Source organism: Rousettus aegyptiacus, unplaced genomic scaffold (genome assembly GCF_014176215.1).
Source record: "Rousettus aegyptiacus isolate mRouAeg1 unplaced genomic scaffold, mRouAeg1.p scaffold_m13_p_8, whole genome shotgun sequence".
In the NCBI taxonomy this organism is placed as follows: domain Eukaryota; kingdom Metazoa; phylum Chordata; class Mammalia; order Chiroptera; family Pteropodidae; genus Rousettus; species Rousettus aegyptiacus.
Window position 1 is genome coordinate 105,674,654 of NW_023416311.1, and position 11,044 is coordinate 105,685,697.

The window sequence follows — 11,044 nt, forward strand, 5'->3', positions numbered from 1 at the left end:
TCTGTAACGGTATACCAGGGCCAAAGAGAAACCGAAGCAAAGTTCTTTTTCCCTCTAAGAACTCATCTTTGATATTAACGTTTTATGTCCACACTGAGTTAGAATCTGTAAAACTCTAGGAAACAGAACAAGATTTGAAAAAACAGCAAGATAGGTCATCTCATGGGATATTTTTTCCTCTGGATGAGGGTTGCGGCCTCATTATGTTTCTCCTTGACAAACACTCTGAACCTTTTGAAATTACCTCTTCAATTCAGAGTTACCCGTTCTAAATGATTGGCATCTTCTGCCTCAGTTACCTGGAAGCTGACACTTCCCCCGAGTCAACGAGATACGTCGAGGTTTTAGAGCAGGGGCTCCTCTGAGGTTATTGAGTCGAAGTGACCATCTACTTCGCTTCCATATGTGTTAACTTTGCATGCATATATCTACATGAAACTGTAAGCACTTGTTGGTGTTACATATCATTCGATTAGTTGCTTTTGGAATATCTTAAGAACACAAACTCATCTTGTCTTCTCTATTTTGTTAGTTTGTACTGGCTGTCAGAGCTGCCCTGAATTTTTTAATGAGATCAATTGATCTGCCTCCAAGGCTTGTGTTAGATTTGATTCCATCAATTAGGTCCTCCATGATGTTCCCAATTGCTTTGTGATTGGCCAATAGGCCCTATAAATGCTTCTTCCCAAGCTCGCACAGCCCCCTAGAAAGGCTATGCTCACAGTTAATAATTCCAGAAGCCTTAGGCACCTGAGATACTTGGCATTCTGTGAAATAAAATGTATCTTTATGTTGTTTCTTATTAATCTCACAGGAACATTGAAATGTTTTTTCCCTGAATTTTTCTGGTAAATATTGAGATCGTGTTTTTCTCCCAGGTCTTGCTTTTTAAGAGAAAGCCGAGTAACTAGATTAAGACCCGGAAGCCTGAATCACAACCTCTAATTTAAAATTCCCAGGGAGAGTGCTACCTCTTTATTTAAACTGGAGTCACAAATCTATATTTCTTCTCTCTCTTTTCTCCTAAGTTTGACAAAAAATGGCTCTCTCTGAACTCAGCCAGCAGCAAGCCAAAGCTCCTAAAGGAAATTATAGTAGGAATGGGAGGGGAAGTGTGGCAGTTATCAGCTCACAATGTGACAGGAGCATCCATCATGTCTGCTTTTAGGCCCAGGGTCTTGGGAGAGGAAGAATAAAGAAAAAAACAATAATGCTAATACATGTGCAGGGGGCTTGATTGACGTGTCAGCAAGCACAGCAGTCGTTAACCTGTGACTGGGACCCTGGTCCTCTTTGCCCTCCTCATACCTGAGGCTGTCATTAGGTTCCTTCCTGGAAGCAAGGCGAGTGGTGCATAGCTCTGGTCCATCAACAGCTCTCTGGGTTCTCTTTTATTATTATTATTAATTATTATTATTATTTTGCTTAAGAACTTTTATTATTATGTTCAGCATGATGTTTAGTCATCAAATAGGTATTCGAAGATATGCTGCTGTGATTTAAATTTCTCTCTCCATTTTAATCTTAATTTCAGATTTTGGCAAAAAACAAAAAATTTATCATCTTAATCGTTTGTAAGTGTGCAGCTCAGCAGTATTAAGTATATTCACATTGCTGTGCAACGGAGCTCTTGGAATTTTTCATCGTGCAAAATTGAAACTCTGTATCCAATTACCGCTCCCCATTTCCCCTTCTCTCGGGCCCCGTAGCAACCAGCATTTCATTTTTCATTTCTATGAGTCTGACTACTTTAGATACCTCACATAAACAGAATCATATAGTATTAGTCTTTTTGTGACTGGCTAATTTCACTTGACACAATGTCCTCCAGGTTCATCCATGTGGTAGCATGTGCTAGAATTTTCTTTTTATTTATTTTATTTTTTAAAGAATTTCCTTTTTAAAGGCTAAAGAATATTCTATTGTATGTATAGCCCACATTTTCTTGATTCATCCATCAATGGACATTTGATTTGAATTGCTTCCACTTCTTGGCTATTGTAAATAATGCTGCAATGAGCATGTATGTGTCTTTTTATACAAATGTATTTCAAATGTTCTTAAGACATAAAAATTGTTAACCTATAATACAATATTTAAAATTTATGCAAAATAACTTGTGCTAGAAAATGTCAACAAGTGAAGGGGGTTATGGAGATAAGACAAAAAATATGTCCCAAGGTATCTTTTTGCCTGGTAGAAAAAGAAACAAAAGGCAGTTGTGGAGAAATGAGATGCATTTGTGGGTTGCATGTTTTGGGAAGCTCCTACTGGCCCCACAAGGATAAAGAGAACTGGGTGAGGCGAGGGGACAAGCTGGTCTTCCCAACCAAGGACCACTTCCAACTAGTCACCCTGCTTTTCATCAGAACCACGCATTGCATGAATGGGTACTCCTAAAGCATGAAAGAAGTCTGGTGGCCCTTTGACCACAGAATAAAATTTACTATCTTTATCTAACGATGGAAGAGTTCTATTACGTAGCCCTGAATTTGTTTTAGGGTTTCATCCCTCACTTTTCATTTCATGGAAGCTGTGTCGGGCAGATTTGACTGTTTGACCTGGGTTTTTATCTTGAGCCTGTCAACCTTCTAGTTGTGTGATCTCGAACTCGTTATTTAGCTTCTTGGAATTCCAGTTTCCTTATCTTTAAAAGAGAGATTGGCATTGTCTACTTTATTAGTAAGAATTAAATAAAATTAAATAGGATCTATATATTAAAATTGAACATTTAGCAAAGAAAAATGTTTCCTTCCTGAATCTCCTCTTTCATCAATTATGCCCTATCCCTATCAATGGTCGAATGATTACTTCCCTGACTCTAAATTTGCTCATATCTTCCACCTTTTCTCTATCCATTCAAAACTTACATATTTCCCAAACATAGATCAAGTGCCAATTACAACATGGAAAATTTCTAGATGAATCTTAAAGGTGAGGAACAATTAGGCATGTAAAAGTAAATCTATTTGACAACTAAGTCCTAATTTCTCTTGTATGCCATATGACCAACTTAATCCAATAGTTTCAAGTTTTATTCAGTTAGAAGAATAAATTGCTTAAAGACTAGCTTCTGAAATTCAAGTCAGGCTTATCTAACTTATCCCTAGTGTATGTCTGAAATTTTATGATCAACTAAAATATTTTTAAGTAAAGAGGAATATGTTGGGATATTCTTGGACAAAGAAGAAAAAGACACAAGTTGTGCATTCTTGTATCTCATACTCCTGGGCCAAGGTCAGCTATTTGGATGGTTTAGAAGTCCTCTCTTAGCATGAAAGTGGCTGGAGTTGACTGTAATATTAATAGTGGCTCCATGTCTAACTGCAGTGATTTTTTGTTTGTTTGTTTGTTTCTGTTGTTTAAATTCTTTATACATAAAAGTCATTAGGATGAAATTGGGACCCAGGGTATGATCTGAACCACCAAACTGAGTATCTAGCTGGAGACTTTCTCTCCCTACTCCGTTACTCAGTCTGCCCCTGCCCTCTGCTCATACATCTGTGCAATCAGATTTGATCCTGACTGGTCTTCTCCTAAGGCTGTTACGTCAATGACTACTTCTCACTGACATTTCCTCGTAGGACCCAGTCAGAGGAACAGGATCTGATTATTATGGGCTCGATTACTTTATCTTAATTGGGGGGAATCATAACATACATGTAGCTAGCTTCTACTCACAAGCATAAAGCTTGTCAACTCAGGGTCTGTGTCCAATAGCCCTCGAAATGTCTGGGTGCTCTTCTTTGCTCAGTGTCACCTGAGTACATGGCAGCAGGGAAGGGCAGGGGAAAGGGCAGGGGAATCGTTATGGTTTAAGTTTGCTGTGATACTGTAGGGACCTTCTTCTTGGGGACTCAGCCATCCTTGTAGGCAATGGGTTCTGGGTCTAAATTGACTCGCTTCTGAGAGGTGGCCAAGGAGTTGTTTATCTGGGCATATCTGCATTTTTCCTTCATTTTTGAAAGATATTTTTGTTGGATGTAGAATTCTATTTTGACAACTTTTTTTTTTTTTTAGCACTTTGAATACATTATCTCACTGTATTATCCCTTTCACTGTTTTCGATTGGAAATTATATGATCATCTTGTTGAGAATACATTTACTGTGACAAGTTGCTTCTCTCTTGCTACTTTCAAAATACTTTGTCTTTTGACATTTTGGTTAGTAATGGTGTTTTAACTTACCTTATTCCTGCGGCCCTCTCCCCAGCATTGTGGGAGCCTTGAAATCCAGCAGCTCCACAATCACGGCGAAAACCACAAGACTACCAACCTGGAGGATGAGTACGATGTGTTGGCTCTCCTCTTAAGCCCTGATCCCAGGGGACTGTCATCATTTGACCTGACTCAGGGGCTACCCCTTGCAAATCACCTCTTTCTCAAGAACATTTGTCAAAAATAGACTACAGTTGTTTAATATCACAGCTGTTTATGGTAGTGATAACAGTGAGGCGAACAACAAGTTGACCCCCGAAAAAAATTAAAGAAAAAATTGAGGAACTACATATCTGTGGAAGGCTTTGAAAAGCTCCAAAGTATTCCAGGGATTCTGGAAGGCCATATCCACATGTAGGGCTCTGTGCATGCTCCGAATGTACCTGAGAAGGCCTTAAGTCATCACCTCTGGATGACCTGGAGGCTCTTTGCAAGCAGGAAGTGAAGGCTGAGATAGAGTTGTAAACTGCCTGTCTGAAAAATGCCCCAGCGCGCACACACACACACACACATGCCCTCGGCGAAAGCCAGGAGGCTTATTGTTTCCAGAAATTGAGGATGTCTTTGTCTAATTGTTTGCTGATTTCTAAACTTACCAAGCTGAGATTTTAGTGGCTCTACATGACTGAGACACAGACTAAACAGTTCAGGAAACTCACTAAACAAAGCAATAGCAGCAGAAAAACAACAGCAAAGAGCAGCAACAGCTGTTTTGGGAAGTTTTTGGAAGAGCAAATGCCTGAATAAATGTGTAAAAATATCTGCAGACCAAAAGTATTGTTTAACGTAAACTGACTTTCCTATACGTAATTCTTGGTGTTTTTCTATAGTTACACGGTTGAGGTCTACCAAAACTTTTGCAAGACTCTCTAAACTTTGAAGATGTAATACTTATTTTCTTTACCACTGTGGTAGATTGGAATATTGCCTCTCACTCTTCACTATGTGATTATCGATTATGTACCCATACCCTTTGCCATGAAACTTTACAACGTGCGTTCCTGCTCCATTGATGCTGACCTGGACCATAGGACTTGTATTATTCAGTGAGACGTGGTACATGCTGAGGGCTTAAACACGCTGACGTTACCTTGCCTTGCTTTCTTGTGCTTCTGCCGTTCACCATGAGAAGTACGTGCTCTGAGCTGACACTGGCCCAAGGACAAGGGAACAATTAATGGCACAGATCTGAATTCAGCCTGCAGCCTAGAGCCAGGGTCAGCTCACCAACAGCCTAAACTGAGCCTTCCTAACCAACTTGCAGAAACATAAGGAAAAAAATAAATGTCAAAAGCCACTGAATTTGAGGGTGATCTGTGACACAAGGTTATTACAGCAACAGCCAACTAATATGGTCACTAATTAAGAAAACATCAATGTTCTTATGGCATGTGTTTTAATTTTGACAACTTGTTACCAGACATTTGTACTGATTTTAGTTTTTTACCTGTTTTTCTAGATTGTAACTCTTCAAAGTCAGGGGCAGTATCTATTTCAAGAGTGGGGCTTAAGCAAATTTAGAATGTCAAACCAATGCCCAACAAAAATTTACTGATGGTGAAATATGAAATTGTCCTACTTTTTATGACAATTCTGCATGTATTTCAGCTTAGCTGATAATTACCAGTAATTTCTCTTCTTTCTCTGCAGTTGCCATCTCATTACCATTGTAACTGAGAGAGTTAGCACTCTATTTTGAGATGAAAATCTCAAAGGACTCTTCAGGTCTGATAAGGTCTCACCTTCTAATTAATTAGAATCCCCCGTGGAACGACAATGCGAAAATTGCGAATAACATCACATATTTCTTTTTCTGTTTATGCTTGTTAGCCAGACAATAGATCACTCCTCAGGTCCAAATCACAATTATTTGCCAAACTCCACTTTACAACTGGGCGGGCATTTATTTATTTACTTATCTATCTATCTATCTATCTATTTATTTATTTATTTTTATTGGACCACTAGTTAAAAATGGAGTACTGGGAAATGAGAATTATAAAACTTCAGCTGTATTAAGAAAAATAATGGCATTGAAAAAGTTTATCCATTTTTTAAAAAAGGATGATTCATCATCAGATTAGTTAATGCTTCTCTTAAAATACCACTTTATTCTGTTTTACACTGGCTTTTTAAGCAGAGAAGTATTTATTAAATTCAAATCAATAGTGGATATGCAGAAAGAAACTTTGGTATGATCTAAAGGGCTTAATAATATCAGTTATGGATTGTAATACAAGATGGTAGTAAGAATTGGGTGGATTTGGGACAGAGCTGAAGGGATACTTTTGATATATACTTTTCAGATTTTCTATTTTTGAATTACATGACTGTATTTCTCCTTTAAAATTATATAAAATTTAATATAAAGTTTATGAGTTAAGATAGGAACTAAATTTGGTAGCCCAGACAGAGATTGATACCTTTACATGATTTGCATAATTCTATATGCTTAGCATATTAGGTACTATCTATGACAGTAAGTATTACATGAAGGTAATAATTTTAGATGATCCTCAAAACCCTACCTAATGTGTACCTATTCTAACTTTGCTGCTTATAGCTATTGCTTCATTTAAGGTGATGGTATAATTGATTTTTTAAAATTTCTCTACCAGCCTGACTTTATTATTATTAGTAGTAGTAGTATATTATTGTTTTAAAAAAATTATTTAAATTAGTTTTAGGTATATAGCACATTGGTTAGACATCTATATCGTTCATAAAACAATCCCCCCAATTGCTTCCTCCCTCCTCTGGTCCTCCACACACACCTGCACACTCACTTAATATATGGCAAAGGAGGTAAGAATATACAATGGGGTAAAGACAGTCTCTTCAATAAACAGTGTTGGGAAAATTGGACAGATACATGCAAAAAAGAAAAAGAAGCTGTATCACCTTCTTACATTGTATACAAGAACAGACTCAAAATGGATTAAAGGCTTAAATATAAGACCCGAAACCATAAAACTTCTAGAAGAAAACAGGCAGTAAACTCTCTGATATTACTCACAGAAATTTCTTTTCGGATATATCTCCTTGGGCAAGGGAAACAAAAGAACAAATAAACAAATGGGGCTACACATCAAGTTAAAAAGTTTTTGTACAGCAAAGGAAACCATCAACAAAACAAAAAGACAACCGACTGTTTGGGTATAATTGATTTCAAATACTATGCTGTTATTTTGGGGGAAGAGAACTAGCAAGAAAATAAAAGATTTATATTATATATTCGATTACAAGGACAAGCAACTGGTTTACTGCTATTTTCATAAAAAGTAGGCATGTAAAGCCCATTGGAACTCTATATTCAGTGAAGTTCTTCACATCATTGTTAAACAGCTTATTTTCTGGTGGCTTGAAGTTATATCAATTAATGTCAATTTTTATCATTTCGTGAAGGTAACCTTTGGGAAAGTCCAATTTCAGAAAACATCCTAAAATTGAAATCCAAATTTTCAATGAGCAGCCAGAAACAGAAGTATCTAATTTCTCTTTCTTTTCATTTTAAGAGTATATTTTGAATGCCCAGCTTTATCTCCACAGGGGCAGGTACGAGCAATTGGAGGGGGTGGTGATCTCTGAAAAGGATGTAGCGAGAATTAATTAGCTAATGGGTGAGAAGTGCTCTCTCTTTGTGTTAACTGCCATTGATTGTGAGCTAGGGTTATAGGAAAAGTTCTACATATATATATAATCTTTTGCTGCCTCTGGTATATTGCCTTTTATTTCCTTGTTATGATCTTGAGGACCTCTCTTCCTCATTCTTATCCAATTAATTTTGTCATTACATTGATGATCTGCTCGCACGAGATTTATTTTTTTAATGACTCAGAGGATTAATTTGGAAGAACATAGTATATTACTTTTTCTGCTGAGTAGGTAGAAAATGAGGTCATCAATCGAAGTCGCGGCTGGCTTAGTTCTTCGCCCTGTGGACCCACGAGGCTGTATTCTCACACCGAGGGATCACGATCTTGCTTGCTTCTCCGGAGAAGCAGGAGGACGTACCTCCCCGTGACCTCAGCTCCTGAGCATCGGCTCAGAGCAAATGAGAGGAGACCTTGAAGGCCAACATTCCCTTTCCGTCGCAGGGTCCCTTCTCTCCTCACCACTCGATTACTGAAATTGCAGAATTGGCAGAGACTTTTCAGTTTTCCAGAGCTCACTGAATGCAGTCTCATGAGATGCAACACCTGCGATCCCCCTAAAGCCCACTGAGATTCCACAGTCGGCATGCTCAGGCCCAGTGCAGAAGGAGAGAGGGAGCTCAGCGCGGGGTGTGCTGCTGCCCTCGAAATCCCTAATTCCTAAACGCAGCCCAGTAGCCCACTACTGAAGCTCACTTACTGATACTATTAATGATAACATTGAAGGTAATTAATGTTGATGATAATATTGGAGATAAGATAGCTGTAGGTAGGGCAACATTGGAGCCTGTAGCAGTACCTTAGTTAGCTTGAGCTACTATAACAGAACACCATAGACTGGGTGGTTTAAGCAACAAACATTTATTGGGAAGTCCCGGATCAGCATGGTCGGGTTCTGGGAGGACCCGGTCGAAAGGAGCTAGCTATCCGTCTGGCCTCTTCTTACAAGAGCAGACATCTCATCCATGAGGGCTCCACCCTTATGACCTAATTACCTCCCAAAGGCACCGCCTCCCAATACAAACATGTTGGGGATAGATTTTAACATATGAATTCAGGGTGGGGGCTACAAATGTTCCGTCTATTGCAAGCAGAAAAAACAACAACACTTTCAAAATGCCAAATGGTCCTTTATAAAGACCCACAATACAGAAACACACACAAATACATGTATGACACGATGGAAGGTTTTATTAAAGTGAGGACAGGAATTCAGTAATGGGACCTTCCAGACAGCAGCTCTAAGGACTGAACTGCACACAGCTTTAGCTGTTCTAATGATCTCATCCTGACCAGCACAGACTTAATGTTTTTCTCAGTTTAGCTAAATTTTAGGCATATTTCTTCCTGACTATAGGCCCCTAACCTCCCTTTTCTTAGAACATTTTCATTAGAAAACTTGCAGTTGTAATTTCTTTCTCTGCCCCTTGAAAGGTATGTAAATCTCACAGCCTCTTGCCAGTTTTACAGCCTAAGAACCTCTTTCTCAAGGACCAGAGTTTTGAAACTTAAATGTCAACTGAGATAGCACCTCTGTGCTCCTACGTCCTGTCTCTATGAGAGGAAGGAGCCTAACTTCAGTGGGTGTCAGTTAGCAAACACAGATGGCATAATTACAGAGAGAGGCATCTGTAAACTCAGAAATGACGGGCTCAACACACACCATTGATGAGCCTCACCCCTAATGCCCCCCAGTACTTTTCCACCAGCTCTCCCGAGAGCTTAAAAACCCTCCTGCCTTTTGTTTCCATGGAGTTAGGTCAGTTAGTTTCTAGCCGCTACTGCAATAATTTGAATAAAATCTTCCTTGTCTGCTCACATTTATCCAGAGCAATTTTTGCTTTGACATTCTGTATGTTCTGGAATTGAAGTAACAAAGTCAAAGAAGGAAAGATGTAGAGAGGACAAAGAACACCGAGGAAGCTTTAGGGACATCGTAGACACAGTGTGGCATTGTTTGTACCAATAACACTGAAAGACAGGTGGCAAGCTGCATTGCAAACCTAATTCTGGTCAGGACGCAAACTCAAACCCACTGCCCCGGTTGTAAGAACACGTGGAAAATATAGAATTATCTGCTGTCGTGGATAATACGTGGCTCTGTTTCTCAAAGTTCCTCAGAAAATACTATGTATCAGAAGGTAGTTTTAAAAGAATTGCTGAAGACTTAAAACTAGGAAAAAAACCAAAGTTCCCCTCGTTTGTGATAGAATATATATATATATATACACACATATATATATATTTTTTAATAGTAATAACCACTGCCATATGTGGCTCATAGAAAAAGATAACATTTGTAACAGTGGAATACAGATATTAGAGGACTTAGAATTAAAAAGAAAAATCCTGAATATCGGCAGTGAATGTCATACAGTAAGATAATTAACCTCTGAGGATCACATCAAGATATTGTTTAAAAAAGAGAGTTCTAAATGGCCATTTCCTTGATTTATAGCTATTGATTCTTTTATGCATACTTTGGCACAAAATATTTAATAATGTTTTCCTTTTTGTTTTCCATAATCTATTATTAGCCAATTGCATTGATTCAGGCATAGAACTAGGTTTTGTGGGACTCGTAAAGGGAAAAGTTATAATTCCTCTCCTTCATATATGTAATTTAATAGTGGCAAGAAATCTATGAATCACTAATTTAATGCCATATAGTGAGTGACCTAGGCACCTAGAGAAGAACACCTAGATTCTACCAGGCCACTATGTCATCCTTGCAACCCTTAAAAATAACCCAGCTCACCTTTTATGAACAGTTGTTTATACATCTGTTGGCCAGCCACTTTATATATTTAATCACTCAGGAAATATTTATTGAGTACCTCCTGTGTGCCAATATTGTCTGAGGCAGTGGGAATATAGTGGAGACCAAAGAAGACAAAGTCCCTACTGTCCAGTGTGGGAGATAAATAGTAAACGAATATAAAACAGATTTGTAATCCATGAGGTAGTGATATGTGCTACGAAGAAAAATACAGCAGGATGAGAGTGATGGGCGAGGAGGGGAGGGCGGAAATTTTAGGGGAGGGTGGTCATCGAAGGCCTCTCTGATGAGGGGTTGCTTGAATATGGAGCTGAAGGAAGCAAGGGAGGAAGCTGGAGAGAATTGGAGGGAGACTTTGAGTCCTGCGCCAGGAAGAGTCAGTGTTTGGAAGAAT